Here is a 19,912-nt window from a genome sequence, read left to right as displayed (position 1 = left end):
CTGGGATAGACAAGAGATTCTTCAATGTATCAAGTTAAATTACACTGATTCCACCAACACTGGACATCACATCCCTCAAACATTGTTACCTGTTACTGTATAAAACTGGTGAGGGTGGAAATGGGAAATAACTGAAAAAAACTTCATTGTATCAAAGTTAATTCTGATCATTATTATTATACAAACATTCTACAGCCGGTCCCTTAAAAAGGACCCAATATCAAACCAGTCCCCAGTCCTTGGGCCTGTGCCTATGTTGTGATTTGCACCCGCTTCTGACTGACTTGGTATCAGACGCACTCCCGTCAACAGTAAACGGATGGAGCCGGATCCAGAAGAGAAAAATGAGGACCGAGCTCCGCGGTTCTCCCAGAGTGCGGGAGGCGGAGTAACAGCAGCAGACAGAGAGATCTCTCTAAACCAGCCGCTGCCGCCGGAGAGAAGCGAGTCCCGTTCCGAGCCGTGTCTGTCAGGCGCCCGCTGACCCTCTCTTCACTGAAGGGGACCGATTCAGCACCAACTCACACACCCACCATTGGATCATTGAATCACCTTCAACACCTGAATTACATCACCACTTAATCCTCTATACACGAGGAAATACAAACCTTGTCCACGCAACTTGCCCTCATAATTTAAACATTTTAGCCCCGGTATCATTCTGGTCTTTCTGCGCTGCACCTCCTGCAAGGCCAATATATCCATCCTGAGGTCTGGTGCCCAGGACTGAATGCCGTACTCTAAATGTGGCCTTAGCAGAGTTTATAGAATTCTAACATAACTTCCACCCTTTTGAATTCCAGTTCCCTTGAGATAAAGGCCGACATTCCATTAGCCATTTTAATTATTTTTTGCACCTGTCTGCCAACTCTTCCTGATTTCCCGAAGTATCTCTGCTCACCCACAGTTCCTGGCTTCTCACCATTTCGAAAATACTCTGATTTATCTTGCTTCGGGCCAAAGTGGATGGCCTCACACTTCCCCAGATTGAAACTTTGAACAGTCTGGGGCTCTTTTGTATAGAAAAGAGAAGGCTGAGGGTGACCTGATACAGGACTTTAAGATTATGCAAGGGTTTGATCGGTCAGATGTAGATAAGGTGTTTGTACTTTTGGGAGTGGGGATGTGAGAACTTAGGGCCATGAATATAATAGTCATCAATAAATCCAATCTGGCATTCAAGAGAAACATATTTATCCAGAGAGTCGTTAGAATGTGCAGCTCGCTCCCACAAGGAGTAGTTAAGACGAATATCATGGATGCATTTACGGTGAAGTGAGATAAACACATGGAGGAGAAAGGAATATTCGTGTTTGCTCATCGAGTTCGATGAAGAGGGGTTGGAGGAGGCTCGTCTGCAGCATAAACACCGGTATAGTCTAGTTGGGCCGAATTGCCTGTTTCTGTGATGTACATTCTATGTAATTCTATGTAAGCTCCATCTGACACAGTTTTACCAACTCACTGAATCTATCAATTTCCTTTTACAACTTTATGCTCCCATCTACACTACTCACTGTGCCTCGTAACTTGGTGTCGTCAACAAACCTGGATATACCGCTCTCTGCCTTTATCTGCCTCATTTATACAGATCCCTGGGGGACACCACTAATCAAATCCTGTCAATTTGAGTACATACCCATTAACCCTACTCTCTGTCTCCTACCTCCAAACCAACTCCCTCCCCATGTCAATGGGTTGCTTTGAATTCCACATGTCAACAGAAATGAGAACAGTCTCTGATGTTAAACCTTAACGAATGCCTCTGGAAGTCAATATGCACATAACCCCCATAGACACTCCATCATTTACCACGTTAGTTACATCTTTAAAAAGTTCAACTATTTTCGTTAGACTTACACTTTACAAATCCATGCTGGCTCTCTCTGATCAATTCATGTTTATCCAAGTGCTCAGTAATTCTTTCCCTAATAACAGATTCTGGTAACTTCCCCACAACAGACGTCAGACCAATAGGTCTATAATTTCCTGTTTTATCTCTCCTACCCTTCCTATATAATGGAATGACATTTGAATTTTTTCAATCCATGGAACAATTCCTGAATCAAGAGAGTTTTGAACGATCATGACTAAAGCATGTACAATTTCCTCACCTATTCCCCTTCGTCCCCTGGGATGGTAAACATCAGGTCCTGGAGATTTGTCTATCTTTAGTCTAATTATTTTCTCCATTACCATTATTTTACTTACACTGAATCCCCTTGATTTATTTTCAGTTTTCCTCGTATCTCTGGTTTATTATCCTCATGCTTTTCTGTGAGTATTTAGCAAGTCTGCCATTTCCTGATTTGCAATTACAATATCACCTCCATCTGTCTTTAAGGGGCCCACATTACTCTTAGTCACCCTTCTTTCTCTTAATATACGTGTAAAAACCTTGAAAGTTGTCCTTAATTTCACTCACAAGTTTTTCTCGTTTTCCCTCTTTGCACCTTTTACGATTTTTTTTAGTTTCAGCACCACAATAAACAACACTTCACTGTGAAATTTGTTCAATTAGTTCTTCAGTGTCAGAGCGAGAATTGTCCATCCCTAATTTATTTAAAGTAACAAACAAACACAAGCACACATATTCATTCGTGTATCAAAGCACTGATGGACACAGAAAGATAAACACAGCTTGAAACGCAGTCAGTATCGGGATTCACAGGGAAACGGGCAAGCGAAATGGACAAAGATAAAACAGTCTGAACCCACAACAGAATGTGACGTGTAGCTGATAGATATTAATGAGAGGAGGTGGGAAACAGTACCATGAATTGGCACCGTGGCTTAGTTGGTTAAAGCACCTGTCTAGTAAACAGGAGATCCTGGGTTCAACTCCCATCGGTGCCTTTGTGTAATTCGTGGTGTTTCGTGAATTGGAGAAGCACACAGTGCTGTGTTTTGTTCAGGATCCAACACGGAACTGATCAGGAGGTCTTTTCAAAAATGCCTTTTCATCAAACAGACAGCCCTCTCATGGAATGTGTCCGTGACACGTTCTTGTTTCTGGGCTCGTTGAGGTCGGGGTATAATTCTTGATTCGATGTTTCATACCCTGGAGAAACCCTAATTTAGCCCTGGACTTTGGATCTTGATCTGCAGTTCAAAGTTTTGCGAAGAGGGAAAAGGAGTCCCCAAATCACTCCACCTGAATCTCAAGCGCTTTTGAAAGAAATTCAGTTCAAACAATCAGGACTTCAAAGGCACCTCAATGACCTGCACTTTCATTGAACGAGCTTTGCTTCCAATTACATTCAACCTTGAAACCGCTCTGGGTTTTCCCCTCACTGAAGCAGAGTGTGGCCGCTCTGTATCTGTGATCATGTCGGTGACGAGGTTCGCTCTGATATTGGTCGCTTTCAATTTTTAAGATCTCGCCAAGCTCAGGGAAAAGAAACCGCGAATCGAATTGTCCCTGTAAGTGATGAATTGAAGGGATTGGTGCTCCAAGCAGATCTGGAAAATGCGCAGTGCGGTCGCTCAGGAATTCCAAATCCACCCTCTCGCCACTCCCCCCGTCTCAGTCTTTCCATCTTTACCCTTCACTGCCGGTGTTCCAGGTTCGATCATCCGTGGCCGTTCAACGAAGCCTGAGAAGTCCATGAGGGAAAAACACGGAGAGTCAAGAGACAGAGACAAGGTGGGATCAAAGTATAGGAAGAAATAGGATCAATGTCAAGTTCTGCGAACGGGCAGAATTTAAGATGGAGCTTGGGAGAGATTCCTTCACGTGTCTTGCAATTTTGCAAGAGACCATTGGGCTCCGAATTAAAAGCATGAGCCGTGCTGGAGAGTCTCTCTGAGAGAGGGAATGCGGTTCGTCAACTCCAGTTCATCGTTATTTGAGCAGTAAACATAACTTTAAGAAGTAGCGCTGCGAACAGGATTCGAACGGACGCAGGAAATCCCCAGGGGATTTCGAGTCCAACGCCTTAACCACTCGGCCATCGCAGCTACAAACATCTGTTATGCACGGCTGTAAATCAGAATGTGTAGGTTCATCACAAGCGATCTGTGATACAATGTTCTCTCAGACAGGTGAAAGGCCCTGATCCCTGGTCTGTGCTGATTCTCTGATAGTTTACTGGGTAAAGGCCCTGATCCCCGGTCTGTGCTGACTCTCTGATAGTTTACTGGGTAAAGGCCCTGATGCCTGGTCTGTGCTTATTCCCTGATAGTTTAGTGGGATTCATTCTGTATCTCTCAGTCTCTGGTACTGTGTGTGAGTGTGGGATTCATTCTGTATCTGTCAGTCTCTGGTACTGTATGTTAGTGTGGGATTCATTCTGTATCTGTCACTCACTGATACTGTGTGTGAACTTGGGATTGATTCTCTATCTTGTCAGCAGTGTGTGTGAGAGTTTGTGATTCATTCTTTATATGCAGTCTCTCATACTGTGTGTTGGTGTGGGATTCTTTCGGTATCTGTCAGTCTCTGTTTCTCCATGTGAGTGTGGGAATCATTCTTTATATACAGTCCCCAGTACTGTATGTGGGAGTTGAATTCATCCTAAATATGCAGTTACTCATACTGCATGTTAGTGTGGGATTCATACTGTACCTATCAGTCCCTGGTACTTGATGAGAGTGTGGGATTAACTCTGTGTCTGTCAGTCTCTAGTACTGTATGTGAGTTTGGGATTCCTTCTGTATCTGTGAGTGTTGGATTCATTCTGTGTCTGTGTGTCTCTGGTACTGTATCTGAATGTGAGTTTCATTCTGTATCTGTACGTAATTATTCTCTCAGATTACATTATTGTGTTCAATACTTTAGCTTTAATATCTTAATGTTTGAAGAGTTTTACTCCTTATTTAATTTGTAAATATGGACAAACTTTAGGATTTAATGTTGGAGGTTTGAATCAGATAATGTGTGTGCTTTTTGGACGACTATTAAATCTGCATCTCTGTGAGTACGATTGTGGATGATAATGAATCTTTCAAACGGATAAGGGAACATTTTAGAATTGGTTTGTAATGTGTAGATCAGTCTGTAGAAATGGAATTGATACTGTATCTTTCAGTCTAATATTGTATGAGATTTTTGGACTGGTATATAATGTGTATCTCAGTCTGCACTAATAGAATTGATACTCTATCTTTAAATTTCATTCTACGAGTGCATTCTGAACTGGTATCTAATTTGTTTCTCAGCTTTACTATCTTTCAGTATTTCTCAATCGATACTGTACGTGAGGTTTGGATTTGTTTGCAATTTGTAGCAAATGGTTCACTTTTCGAATGGATATTTCATGTATTAAAGTCATGTGTGAGAGAGTTCTGGGATAGTATTGAATTGGAATCTCGGGTACATTATTGGGATTCATTCTGTCCCTTTCAATCGGGTACCATGTGTGATTTCTCTCTGGTATTTAATTCGTAGCTATGTTGCCCTATTGTGAGATTGACACAGTGCCTTTCAATCTGAGAGTGTGATTTTGGACTGGGATTTTTGTATCGACCTGTCAGCGGGACTGAGTTGGGGGCAAATGGAACAGTGTCTGCCGCACCCGCTCTGTTTGAATGTTGGATTGAAAGTGTGTCTCTGGAACTTGGGATCAGTGTGGGACTGAGTACTTCTACTGTCTGAGACTGTGGAACTGATGACCTGTCTGTGTCTCTGTGCTCTGTGGGTGATAATGTACCTCCTGTGTGTGAGAAGGAGCTGGCTGCACTCCTCCTTGTGCCTCGGGTGGAGGAAACATCACATTCATTCTGGATCATTCAAGGATTCGCCTGTGGAAAGAAAATGATCTCTTGTAACTCAAGAAACGGTGAGGTTGAAAATGGAAAAGTGATCAGTTTAATATCTCTGCTAATGATCATTTTGAATATCCACAAATGAAAACCAGTGATACAAACAGTGTCAGTGTCTGACTCCACTGCAGCACTCAGCTTCTGCACACCAGGTGTGTTGGGCTGTTTTACAACAATTTCGTGACATCCAGACACAACCCAACCCCTGCACTGATCCATGAATGGGACTACCCGATGGGGCAGGGACCTTTGTCCAGGTCAGGTTTCTCATCCCCTCTCCCATGGGACTAACCGTTCAACCGAAAATAAACAGCCGCTGTTTAAATTGTGTCCTTCACACTTCTCACCTGATGCCTGCAATAGATGCTCTTTGTATAACTCCCCACATCCTTACTGTCCGGCTCTGTTTCCACTCTTCACTGTCCAATAACAATAAACAGGGTGAGACTGGAACTAAACCAGGGCCATTCACTCCTGGTTTGGGGAGTGAAAGCAGCAATGGTTTTAATAGCAGGTTCTTCCCATTCTCTCTCCCTTCCCCTGGACACACCCTGTCCACACACAGCCCGAGAATTTCCTCTCCCTTCCCCCCCTCTCACTCCATGTTCCGGGACCAGTTCCTGATCCACTCCGCCTCTTACAAACAGCCCCCGGACTCCCCCTGCCCTTCCCCCAGACTCAATGCCGATCTCTGAGCCCATCTGCGGACACGGTCCCGGAGCGATGAGCTGCTGTAACGAGGCTGCTCTTTGCTCCCTTCCCCCGGGGGCCGTGATCTCTCCATTCCCGCCTGTCTGAGCAAAGGAAGTGGGTCTGGGGGAAAGGTCAGAGGGAATGGGCTCCACAGGCAGTGCAGGAACAGGCACCAGAATGGGAAACAGATGGGATTCCACCAGTGCCCAACGCTGGAATCCAGACTGACTTTACAATCTCCAACTATTAAACTCGAGGTTTCCATCCCTGCTGTTTCTCTCGGGCTCTTTTGATGGGAAAGAGTCTTTCAGAGATAAAGTGAGCGGCTGTGGAATGAGCCAATGGGTTCTGTTCATTCTTGGCTCCCTTACTGATAAAGTAACGTTTGACTCCGAAACTGGAGGGAGGATTCCTCAAACCAATCCTGGAGAAACGGGGGAGGAAAGTGGGAGTCGGTGTATTTGCTGGGACCGTGTAGGATTAATATCAGGCAGCAACAGTCCCAGTTTATTTCAATCGGAGTGAAACTCTCGGTCACTGAGAGTAATACAGAGCGGCCCTGAGCTGCAAGATTGCAGAGGGGACAACATGCAAGAGAGGGTTAAATGTGTGACACTGTCCCTGAGAGTGGGATTAATAATGTGTCTGTCTCTGAAATAATATCAGTGAGAGATGAGACTGCATCTTCTGTCACTCCACCTTGGAATAGCAATTGGAATGAAATATTTTCCAATTTGTTACTGGGTGAAAACGGGACATTACAGGTCAGTTTCTCTCTCTCTCTTTTGTACAGATTATGAAGGTGGGATACTGTTCCTGAGAGTGATACAGAGACACTGATAGGAAGTGTAATTCTGATACTGTGCCTGTCTGTTTTTATCTCTCTCTAGCGCTGTACATGAAGGTGGAATATTGTTACTGAGTGTGAAACGGACATACTGATGGGAAGTGTAATTCTGATACTGTGTTTGTTTGTCTGTGTCTCTCTCTGTCTGTCTTTCTCTCTCCCTAGTGCTGTACAAGGAGGCGGGATACTGTTACTGAGCATAATATAGACACACTGATAGAAAGGGAAAGACTGATTCTGTGTCTGTGAACAAACCTCCGGTGCTATTGGTGAGACGGTCACTGTCCCTTTTACTGTATATCAGCCGGTCTGACGGGGCATTCATCATTCGCCAGTCCTGTAAGGAAAGGTGGAGAGAAACCGTCTGTAACTGTCTGACACTGGACTGTCTGTGAGTGTTGAATTTATTCAGTAACTAGTCGTGTCTGGGTGTTGAGAACGGGATGGAGAGGACACCAGTTACTATTATCTGACAGTCAGTCAGTTTAGCAGGAGAGAGAAACACAGAGAGACTGGAGGAGCCCAGAGCGGATAATTTTTATTTTCATCTTAACCAAACGGACAATACAATAATGTAAAAGGAGGAGGACAAGGTGAGGCACAGACAGCATTGAGTCTCATTTCACTATAGACGGACACAGGACTTGTCCCAGGTGAGGGTTTTGTGTTTAAAGATCACTTCACGAAAAACACCTTGACGATCTGGGGTTACAGACGGACATGACGGGCAGGAAAAGACCAGCTCGTTCATCAATCCTGCCCCACATGCCTGGAGCATCGTGACTGGACACTTCCTACACACACCACCAGCCCCACCCACCGGGAACATGGAATCTCCTGGGAGCGGTTACAAACCAGAAAAAAATCCAGGGCCAATCAGGAGGGGAAATTCTGGGAAATTCCTCCCCGACTCCCTCAGGCTATCGAATCGAGTCCAGTGGATCACACTGACCATGCGTAGGTTAACTGTAAAACCACTCACCTTCCATATGATGCGATCTCTGCCCCAGTCAAGAACCGGTCCAGATCCCTCGAGAAGGCAGGGAGAGAGTCAGCACTTACCGCACCAAAGAGAGTCAGAGTCAGCGCCCACCGCACCAGAGAGAGTCAGAGTCAGCGCCCACCGCACCAGAGAGAGTCAGAGTCAGCACCCACCGCACCAGAGAGAGTCAGCACCCCCCGCACCAGAGAGGGTCAGCACCCACCGCACCAGAGAGAGTCAGAGTCAGCACCCACCGCACCAGAGAGAGTCAGAGTCAGCACCCACCGCACCAGAGAGAGTCAGCACCCACCGCACCAGAGAGAGTCAGCACCCCCCGCACCAGAGAGAGTCAGCACCCCCCGCACCAGAGAGAGTCAGCACCCACCGCACCAGAGAGGGTCAGCACCCACTGCACCAGAGAGAGTCAGCACCCCCCGCACCAGAGAGAGTCAGCACCCCCCGCACCAGAGAGAGTCAGCACCCACCGCACCAGAGAGGGTCAGAACCCACCACACCAGAGAGAGTCAGCACCCACCGCACCAGCCGGGAATACATTCCAGATGCTCACTCCTCTCTGGGAAAAGAAGAAGCTCCCAACATCCAGACTATTCTTCCCTCTTTGTGGTCGGAACGCCGGTCCGCTGCTTCCCCCCGATCTGTGAAACTGGAAATAATCTATCACTGGGCAAGCTGTTCAACCATGAGATGGGAGCCATTGAAACACCGTGGGCGCTCTCCCATTGAATTATATTCTGTGCGGAGCGTTCGGTTTTTCGCGAGGTGAAGAAACTCTTGTCTCTCCTTGTGTGTAAATGTGAGGCGAATCTCAGATGATATTCTCACAGTTGAATCTAAAATTTGAAATGTAACTTGTTTGGAGATGCCGGGGATTGAACCCGGGACCTCATACATGCAAAGCATGCGCTCTTCCACTGAGCGACATCCCCACGGGGCAAAAGGTACCTGAGAAATAAACAAGCAGACACTTTAGAAGTGAAGCCGTGAGCTTTCTGCTCCGTCTCTCCAGGACATCGAGATGCCCAGCGGTCCCGCGTGTTCACAATGTTCAACCTCTGCTTCAGTTCACGGGGTTTCTGCTCCTCTTTACTTTGAACTTTCCAAAAAAAAAGTCTGCGGAAATAAAAAACCCAATCGCTAATGGTCAGTGACAAGGCTGAAATCGAACCTCTGAATCATAAAGTGAGATGGAAGAATGACAGAGCGTCAAACAGGAACAAGAGCTGGGACTGCTCGCTCGATATTGCACCGTCACACATTCCCCTCAGTCGGCGGCTGCTTTGAGTTGAGCTGTTGAGGGGACCGTGAGATGAAGTCCCGCTCCGGGACAATTTAATGCTTGTGGAGCCTCAGAAGTTCGAACTCGCTGAGCTCAAAAAGCGTCATTCAACTTTCCGTGGGTAATTCTGGTGAAAAATTATTTAGGAAGATGCTGGGAGTTGAACCCAGGACCTCAACACATGCAAAACATGCGCTCGATCACTGAACTAAATCCCCAGATCACAAAACCCTCTAACCAAGGAAAGAAGAACTGATTGTCCTCATTTTATGAGGCCACCCGTGGTGGGTGTGCACTCCACTCTGCATTTTACTGGAGAAATAATCAATTTATATTATGTAACTATCCCCCACTCACTGCATTTTACTGGAGAAATAATCAATTTATATTATGTAACTATGCCCCACTCACTGCATTTTACTGGAGAAATAATCAATTTATATTATGTAACTATCCCCCACTCACTGCATTTTATGCCTGAGAGACACCTTGATTTAATGAACCTTCAGTCCCTTTATCTACATGTCTTTTAGACATTATGCTATCACAGCACATTCCTCCCTTAGGTCTGTTCATTCCCACTTTACTGTTGTCAGCATCCTTTTAGTTTTAACTGCAAACTTGACTATAATAACCATCATGCATCCTTCTCGGCCCACCAGCACTTTCTTATTGAACACACGTTACATGGTTCATTCTATATTAATACACAGTGCAGTTTACATTTACAGATACATAGATTCACAGTACATTTTGTTCTACTTCTACTATTGATTATAATTATACTAAATTCTATCTGTTAATGGGTTAATCCTTACACGTTGTTCTTCCTGACTCGAAACACCGTAGTTCAATCCTGGATGTGATTAACTGCAGAATCCAACCCCTGCAGTCACTTGTGAACTCGCTGGTGTCTCAGCACATGTGATGACTGAGTGAATCCCTTCCCACACACTGAGCAGGTGAACAGTCTCTCCACAATGTGCGTGAGTTGATGTGTCAGCAGTTCATTTCTGCTTTTAAAGCTCTTCTCAAAGTTACTGCATTAAAAGATCACTCAATAGTGTGAACAAGTTGATGTCTCAGAAGGTCAGATGAATTTGTGAATCCCTTCCCACACATGGAGCAGGTGAACAGTCTCTCCCCAGTGTCAGTGTGTTGGTGTTTCAGATCATTTGTTTTAAAGCCCTTCTCACAGTCAGAACATTTCAGAGGTCTCTTATCAGAGTGAACTCGCTGGTGTCTCAGCAGGTGTGATGACCGAGTAAATCTCTTCTTACACAGGGAGCAGGTGAACGGCCTCTCCCTAACGTGAGTGTGTCGATGTCTTCACAATTTGTATCTGCATTTAGAGCTCTTCGTGCAGTCAGAACATTCAAAAGGTCTCTCCCCAGTCTGAACAAGTTGATGTTTCAGCAGGGAGGATGAATGAGTGAATCTCTTCTTACACACGGAGCAGGTGAACGGCCTCTCCCCAGTGTGAACTCGCTGGTGTGACAAAAGTTGTGATGACAGTGTGAATCTCTTCCCGCACACGGAGCAGGTGAACGGCCTCTCCCCGGTGTCACTGCGTTGATATCTCAGCAGTTCGTTTCTGCTTTTAAAGTTCTTCCCACAGTCAGAGCATTTAAAAGGTCTCTCATCAGAGTGAACTCGCTGGTGTGTCAGCAGGGTGGATGACCGAGTGAATCTCTTCCCACACACGTAGCAGGAGAACGGCCTCTCCCCAGTGTGAACTCGCTGGTGTTTCAGCAGGTCGGATGATCGAGTGAATCCCTTCCCACACACGGAGCAGGTGAACGGCCTCTCCCCAGTGTGATTGCGTCGATGAGTTTCCAGCTCTGAAGGGTAATTGAATCCCTTCCCACAGTCCCAACATTTCCACGGTTTCTCCATGGTCCGGGTGTCCTTGTGTCTCTCCAGGTTGGACGATCAGTTGAAGCCTCGTCCACACACAGAACACGTGGACGGTTTCTCCCCGCTGTGAACGGTGTGATGTTTTTTCAGGCTGTGTAACTGGTTAAAGCTCTTTCCACAGTCAGTGCACTGGAACACTCTCACTTGAGTGTGTGTGTCTCGGTGCTTTTCCACTCACACTGATGTTTGAAATCTTCTCCCACAGATAGAACAGACAAACATTTCTCCTTCCACATTCAAAGGCCGATGATATTCAGGTTCTGATGAATCGAGTGACTCTGTCAGATCTTGGTGTGCTGTTTGGTTTGAGTTTCCCTCTGCAAATCCTCCCCTTCTAATACCCTGCAAAAGGAGTTTATAAAAGTCATCACTGTAAGTACAGGATAGAAATTCAGAACAGACACTTCTAGTGTCTACAAAACATTCTTTCCTCTATTGTGCCTCAAAGCTGTAAATCCCCGTCCCACACACTCTCCCTCCTCCCTCTGCTGCAATCCAAACCCATCGCATCATCTTTCAGTGGCCCTCAACCATGAGTGAAAGGTTGAGAGAGTGAATGTGAGAGAGTGAAAGGGTGAGAGAGTGAAAGGGTGAGAGAGTGAATGTGAGAGAGTGAATGTGAGAGAGTGAGTGTGAGAGTGTGTGAGAGAGTGAGTGTGAGAGAGAGTGAGTGTGAGAGAGTGAATGTGAGTGAGTGTGAGAGAGAGTGAGTGTGAGAGAGTGAATGTGAGTGTGAGAGAGTGAATGTGAGTGAGTGTGAGAGAGTGAATGTGAGTGAGTGTGAGAGAGAGTGAGTGTGAGAGTGTGAGTGTGAGAGAGTGAATGTGAGTGAGTGTGAGAGAGTGAGTGTGAGAGAGTGAATGCGAGACATTGAATGTGAGAGAGTGAATGTGAGAGTGAATGTGAGTGTGAGTGTGAGAGAGTGAATGTGAGTGAGCGTGAGAGTGAATGTGAGAGAGAGTGAGTGTGAGAGTGAGTGTGAGGGAGTGAGTGTGAGAGAGTGAGCGTGAGAGTGTATGTGAGAAAGTGAATGTGAGAGTGAGTGTGAGAGAGTGAGTGTGAAAGAGTGAATGTGAGAGAGTGAGTGTGAGCACAGCAGTGGGCTCGGTGTGGAGAATGAAGTGGGGCAGGTGGAGCATGTTTCAGTGGGGCAGCAGTGATCATAATCTCATTCGGTTTGGAACAGTTATGGAAAAGGACAGGGGACAGTCAAATGTGAAAATTCTTAACTGGAGGAGGGCAAATTCCAGTGAGTTAAAAAGGGATCTTGTCCGTGTGGATTGGAATCAAAAATTGGCAGGCAGAACAGTAATTGAACAGTGGGAGGCCTTCAAGGAGGAGTTGGTTTGGGTACAGAGTAGACAGATTCCCACGAGGAGGAAAGGAACCGCATCCAAAGCTCGAGCTCGGATGAATAAAGATATAGAGATCACCATTGCTCCTTCATTTACAGACGATCACTGACCGATCACCATTTCTGCTTCATTTGTAGACGCTCCCTGACAAATCACATATCTCCTTCATTTACAGATGCTCCCTGACCAATCACATATCTCCTTCATTTACAGACGCTCCCTGACTGATCACCAGTTCTTCAATTATAGACGCTCCCTGACCGATCACCAGTTCTTCAATTACAGATGCTCCCTGACCAATCACCACTTCTCCTTCATTGGCAGAAGCTCCCTGACCGATCACCATTTCTTCTTCAATTGCAGACGCTCCCTGATCGATCACCATTTTCCTTCATTTACAGACGCTCCCTGACCGATCTCAATTTCTCCTTCATTTACAGACGCTCCCTGTCCGATCACCATTTCTCCTTCATTTACAGACGCTCCCTGTCCGATCACCATTTCTCCTTCATTTACAGACGCTCCCTGGTCGATCACCATTTTCCTTCATTTACAGACGCTCCCTGACCGATCTCAATTTCTCCTTCATTCACAGACGCTCCCTGACTGATCACCATTTCTCCTTCATTTACAGACGCTCCCTGACCGATCACCATTTCCCCTTCATTTACAGACGCTCCCTGACCGATCCCCATTTCCCCTTCATTTCCCGGCGGGTAGTGAGGGGGGGATAATGTTCACTGTTTTATATTCGGGTCTGGGGCCGCACTCGGGGTTTGTAAAGCCTGAGCCTGGGCCTGAGCCCGGACCCGGGCCCCGGGGTTTATTGAGCCTCTTGCTCCGATCCTCTGACCTGCACCGAACGCGCTCCTCCCGCAGCCTCGACTGGCCGCGCATGCTCAGGACACACTGACCGATAATGAGGCACTACTGCGCCTGCGCGCTGGGCTCCACTGATTCAGATAGGGCACAATCTGAACCGCGCTGCATGCTGGGTGGTACAGCCGCCATTGATGATCTTTATATCAGGCCGAAAAACAAAGACATTGGAAGCAGGGAGAGCGCGTTTGGACCAAGGATAATAAAATAAACTGAAACCCCAGCGCTTCGAGCCATTTAAACCGGCACAAACACACAGCATAGAAGCCCTCCCCCCTCCACCCCGAATTTGGTGAACTCCAGAAAAAAACATTTCAGTGACTTTTATTAATTTCGTTTTATTAACTGAAGGGTTCAATTTATGTTTATTTTCCAAATGCACCTCGGGACCGCCAGTCTCACCATTCATCCCGCCTGGCGATTAAGGAGAGATCCGGACCAATAGGAGGAGCGGAAATTTATAGGCATTTCATATAACTCGTGGGGTGTTGCAGGGATCAGTACTGTGGCTCAATTATTTACAATGTATATCAATGACTTGGATGGAGGAACAGAGTGTCTTGTGGCCAGATTTGCTGATGATGCAAAGATAGGTGGAAAAGCAAGTTGCAATGAGGACACAACGTGTCTGCGAAGGGATGTTGCCTGGTTAAGCGAATGGGCAAAAATTTGCAGATGGAATATAATGTGGGAAAATGTGAAGTCATCCACTTTGGGAGGAAAAAAATATTTTGCTTTTTTATTTGAATGGAGAAATACTACAAAATGCTGCAGTACAGAGGGATCTGGGTTTCCTCGTGCAAGAAAGACACAATTCAACATACAGGTGCAGCAGGTAATCCGGAAGGCAAACGGAATATTGGCTTTTATGTCTCGGGGGATGGAGTATAAAAGCAGTGAAGTCATGCTACAAATGTACAGGGTGCTGGTGAGACCACAACTGGAGTACTGCGTACAGTTCTAAGGAAGGACATACTTGCATTTGAGGCAGTTCAGAGAAGGTTCACGAGGTTGATTCCGGGTATGGAAGGGTTGTCTTATGATGAAAGATTGAACAGGCTGCGTCTATACTCAATGGAGTTTAGATGAATGAGAGGAGATCCAATTGAAACAGACAAGATTCTGAGGAGACTCGATAGCGTAGATGCTGAGAGGATGTTACCCCTCATGGGGGAATCTAAAACTAGGGGGCATCGTCTCAGAATAAGGGGTCACCCGTTTAAGACGGAAATGAGGAGGAATTTCTTCTCCAAGAGCATCGTGAGTCTTTGGAATTCTTTACCCCAAAAAGCTGTGGAGGCTGAGTCATTGAATACATTCAAGTCTGAGTTAGACAAATTTTTGATCAGCAAGGGAGTCAAAGGATATGGGGAAAGGGCGGGAAAGTGGAGTTGAGGTAAAAATCAAATCAGCCATGATCTCATTTAATGGCGGAGCAGGCTCGAGGGGCCGAATAGCCTACTCCTGCTCCTATCTCTTATGGTCTTATGGTAAATTGACTGGACGGCTGTGCGGACAGTTGGTCCTCCAACCAATCGGAGTGTGTGAGGGGCGGGAGTTGCGCCACTGGATGGGCAGTTCTAAGTCCAGATATCCGTCATTGTCTGAAGCATCATTTTAAAAAATTAATTTATCTTAAGCTCCAGGAGAAAACTCGACAATTCTGTTGTGGCTTGAAACAGGTGAAACCAGATGAGGTGGAGCAAACATTTCAACATTTGTTAGAAAAACACATTAATTAAGAACAGCCAACATGGATTAATTGAGATATCACAAGTCCACTGATGAAGGGAATGTAGTGGATGTTGTGTTGATGGATTGTGAAAAGGTGTTTGATAAGATGACGGACAGGAGGCTTGTTGATAAAATTAATACCCACGGTATTAAAATGAATGGGGCAGTGTGGATAGGAAGTTGTGTAAAGGGCAGAAAACAGAGAGTAGTGGTTAATGGATGTTCTTCAGACTGGAGGGATGTAAACAGTGGTGTCCCCCAGGGTCAGTGTTGGGACCATTGCTCTTCTCAATATAGAGAATGATCTGAGCTTGGGTATGTGGGACACAAGGTGAAAATCTATAGGTGACACCAACATTGGCAGCGTGGGGAACTGGGAAGAGGAGTCAGTGACTTCATTGTGACGTCCACAGGTTCGTAAACAGGCAGGTGAAATTTAATGCAGAGAAATGTGACGTGATACATTTTGAGAGGAAGTAAAATGAGATGAAATGTAAACTAAATGGTGAAAGTTTAAAAGTAGAGGAACAGAGAGACTTAGGGATGGAAGGTTCTAAATAATGCATTGTCTTATTAATTAACAAGTCTGAGAGTCAGCAACTTTAATATCTCATTAAGAAATATATGAGCAAATTCTCTTTCCTGTACTGTACCAGAGTAAACATGCCAGTCCCCCGTGTACACGAGATGATCCCGCTGGATGGAACCTCAGGCACCCTGAGCTTGATCTCAGGTGTCTCCAGTCCTGACTGTCCCTTACATCAGTATCCCGTCACTTTCGGATAAAAGAGGCTTACAATGTTGCCAAAAAGAATAGTAAGCCTGAGGATTAGGAGAGTTTGAGAAATCAGCAAAGGATGACCAAGAAATTGATAACATGGGAGAAAATAGAATGAGGGTAAAACAGAAAGAAATATAAGAATGGATTGTAAGAGTTTCTACAAGTATGTGTGAAGGAAGGGATTAGCGAAAGTAAACATGGGTCCCTTGGAGACAGAGACAGGAGAATTTATAATGGAGAATAAGGAAATGAAAGAGACGTTAAACAAGTATTTTGTATCTGTCTTCACAGTAGAAGACACAAAAATCATACCAGAAGTATTGGGGAACCAAGGTTCTAATGAGTGAGGAACCTAAAGCAATTAAGATTAGTAAAGAAACAGTACTGGAGAAATTAATGGGACTAAAAGCTGACAAATTCATTGGCCCTGATGGCCGACATCCTAATGTTTTAAAAGAGGTGGCTGCAGAGACAGTGGATGCATTGGTTTTATCTTCCAGAGTTCCCATGATTCTAGAAAGGTCCCCATGGATTGGAAGGTACCAAATGTAACCCCTTTATTCAAGAAAGAGGGAGAGAGAAAACAGGGAACTACAGGCCATTTAGCCTGACAATAGTAGCAGGGAAAATGCTAGAATCCATTACTCGGGACGTGGTAACAGGGCACTTAGAAAATCATAATATGGTCAGGCACATGCAACTCGCTTTTATGAAAGGGAAATCGTGTTTGACAACTCTATTAGAGGTTTTGAGGGTGTTGATAGCAGGGTAGATAAGGGAGAACCAGTGGATATAGAATATTTGGATTTTCAAAAGGCATTCGATAAGGTGCCACACAAAAGTTTGTTGAACAAGATTAGGGTTCATGGGATTGTGGGTAATTTATTAGCATGGATTGGGGATTGGTTGACGTAGAGAAAACAGGAATCATAGAATCATAGAATCATAGAAGTTACAACATGGAAACAGGCCCTTCGGCCCAACATGTCCATGTCGCCCAGTTTATACCACTAAGCTAGTCCCAATTGCCTGCACTTGGCCCATATCCCTCGATACCCATCTTACCCATGTAACTGTCCAAATGCTTTTTAAAAGACAAAATTGTACCCGCCTCTACTACTGCCTCTGGCAGCTCGTTCCAGACACTCACCACCCTTTGAGTGAAAAAATTGCCCCTCTGGACCCTTTTGTATCTCTCCCCTCTCACCTTAAATCTGTGCCCCCTCGTTATAGACTCCCCTACCTTTGGGAAAAGATTTTGACTATCGACCTTATCTATGCCCCTCATTATTTTATAGACTTCTATAAGATCACCCCTTAACCTCCTACTCTCCAGGGAAAAAAGTCCCAGTCTGTCTAACCTCTCCCTGTAAGTCAAACCATCAAGTCCCGGTAGCATCCTAGTAAATCTTTTCTGCACTCTTTCTAGTTTAATAATATCCTTTCTATAATAGGGTGACCAGAACTGTACACAGTATACCAAGTGTGGCCTCACCAATGCCCTGTACAACTTCAACAAGACATCCCAACTCCTGCATTCAATGTTCTGACCAATGAAACCAAGCATGCTGAATGCCTTCTTCACCACCCTATCCACCTGTGACTCCATTTTCAAGGAGCTATGAATCTGTACTCCCAGATCTCTTTGTTCTATAACTCTCCCCAACGCCCTACCATTAACGGAGTAGGTCCTGGCCCGATTCGATCTACCAAAATGCATCACCTCACATTTATCTAAATTAAACTCCATCTGCCATTCATCGGCCCACTGGCCCAATTGATCAAGATCCCGTTGCAATCCTAGATAACCTTCTTCACTGTCCACAATGCCACCAATCTTGGTGTCATCTGCAAACTTACTAACCATGCCTCCTAAATTCTCATCCAAATCATTAATATAAATAACAAATAACAGCGGACCCAGCACCGATCCCTGAGGCACACCGCTGGACACAGGCATCCAGTTTGAAAAACAACCCTCTACAACCACCCTCTGTCTTCTGTCGTCAAGCCAATTTTGTATCCAATTGGCTACCTCACCTTGGATCCCATGAGATTTAACCTTATGTAACAACCTACCATGCGGTACCTTGTCAAATGCTTTGCTGAAGTCCATGTAGACCACGTCTACTGCACAGCCCTCATCTATCTTCTTGGTTACCCCTTCAAAAAACTCAATCAAATTCGTGAGACATGGAAGTCGGAATAAAGAGGTCATTTTCGGGTTGGCAGGTTGTAACTAGTGGGGTGCCGTGAAGATCAGTTCTTGGGCCTCAGATATTTACAATCTATATTAATGACTTAGATGAGGGGACCGAGTGTAATGTATCCAAGTTTGCTGATGAGACAAAACTAGGTGGGAAAGTAAGCTGTGAGGAGGACGCAAAGAGGATGCAAAGTGATACAGACAGGTTAAGTGAGTGGGCGAGAATTTGGCAAATCAAGTATAAAGTGTGGAAATGTGAGGTTATTCACTTTGGTAGGAAGAATAGAAAACAGAATATCTTTTAAACGGTGAGAGAGTACAAAGTGTTGGTATTCAGACGGATTTGTGTGTCCTTGTACACGGATCACAGAAAGTTAACATGCAGGTGCAGCAAGCAATTAGGAAAGCAAATGGTGTGTTGGCCTTTATTGCGAGGTGGTTGGAGAACAAGGATAAAGAAGTCTTGCTGTAATTATATAGGGCTTTGGTGAGACCGCATCTGGAGTACTGTGTACAGTTTTGATCTCCTTACCTGCGGAACGATACACTTGCCTTAGAGTGGGTGCAACAAAAGTTCACTAGATTGATTCCTGGGATAAGAGGGTTGTCCTGTGAGGAGAGATTGAGTTGAATGGGCCTATATTCTCTGCAGTTTACAATAATGAGGTGGTCTCATTGAAACATGTAAAATTCTTCGAGGGCTTGACAGGGTAAATGCTGGGATGCTGTTTCCCCTCACTGGAGAGTCCAGAACTAATGGTTATAATCCCAAGATAAGGGGCCGGCCATTTGGTACAGAGAAGAGGAATAATTTCTTCACTGAGAGGGTTGTGAACCATTGGAATTCTCTACCCCAGAGGGCTGTGGATGCTGAGCCATTGAATAGATTCAAAACTGAGGTAGACAGATTTTTGGACACGAAGGAACTCAAGGGATATGGGGATAGGTCGGGAAAGTGGAGTTGAGGTCGAAGATCAGCGATGACGTTATCAAATGGCGGAGCAGGCTCGAGGGACTGAATGGCCAACTCTTGCTCCTTTCGTTGATGTTGGTCCGCTGGAAAAGCAGAACTTGCCAGCTGTTTTAAAACTTTTAGCCTGAACAGGGACTTGAACCCTGGACCCTCAGATCACCACCTGTTTTAAAAGTCTGATGCTCTACCGACTGAGCTATCCAGGCTCGCTGTTAAATTAGTTTCCATCATACAGATTCATGGTGGGACTCAAAATTATCCCTGTCGCTGTCCAATGATGGGGAGCATCTCTTTTATACAATTTTCAGCAACATGTTGAGGAGAATCCTTGTTTCTGTTGAACATGATGTAAGAAACATGGACAGAGAACTCGTGATTTTACAATTCTTCTTGTCTGTACAAAATGTCTTGTCATTCGTTCGCAGCAAATAAAAATAAAACACTTTACCCAATGGTTCAAAAGCTGAACTTGTTCCACACGGAAG

At 45.2% G+C, this 19,912-nt stretch overlaps 3 non-coding genes across 3 annotated transcripts; 1 reads left to right on the top strand and 2 right to left on the bottom strand.

Annotated features, from left to right (window-relative positions):
- The first annotated feature begins 2,782 nt into the window (after positions 1 to 2,782).
- On the top strand, positions 2,783 to 2,856 carry trnat-agu (transfer RNA threonine (anticodon AGU)). Its single transcript has one exon. It is a non-coding gene; the product is annotated as a tRNA-Thr (tRNA).
- Positions 2,857 to 9,160: 6,304 nt separating this feature from the next.
- On the bottom strand, positions 9,161 to 9,232 carry trnaa-ugc (transfer RNA alanine (anticodon UGC)). The gene has a single exon. It is a non-coding gene; the product is annotated as a tRNA-Ala (tRNA).
- A 10,316-nt stretch (positions 9,233 to 19,548) lies between these two features.
- Positions 19,549 to 19,633, bottom strand: trnak-uuu (transfer RNA lysine (anticodon UUU)). Its single transcript is given in 2 exon segments — positions 19,549 to 19,584; positions 19,597 to 19,633. It is a non-coding gene; the product is annotated as a tRNA-Lys (tRNA).
- Positions 19,634 to 19,912: the final 279 nt, after the last annotated feature.

Source organism: Heptranchias perlo, unplaced genomic scaffold (assembly GCF_035084215.1).
Source record: "Heptranchias perlo isolate sHepPer1 unplaced genomic scaffold, sHepPer1.hap1 HAP1_SCAFFOLD_947, whole genome shotgun sequence".
Taxonomy (NCBI): domain Eukaryota; kingdom Metazoa; phylum Chordata; class Chondrichthyes; order Hexanchiformes; family Hexanchidae; genus Heptranchias; species Heptranchias perlo.
The sequence above is the reverse complement of the archived record's forward strand: the minus strand, read 5'-3'. Positions and strand labels throughout refer to the sequence as shown.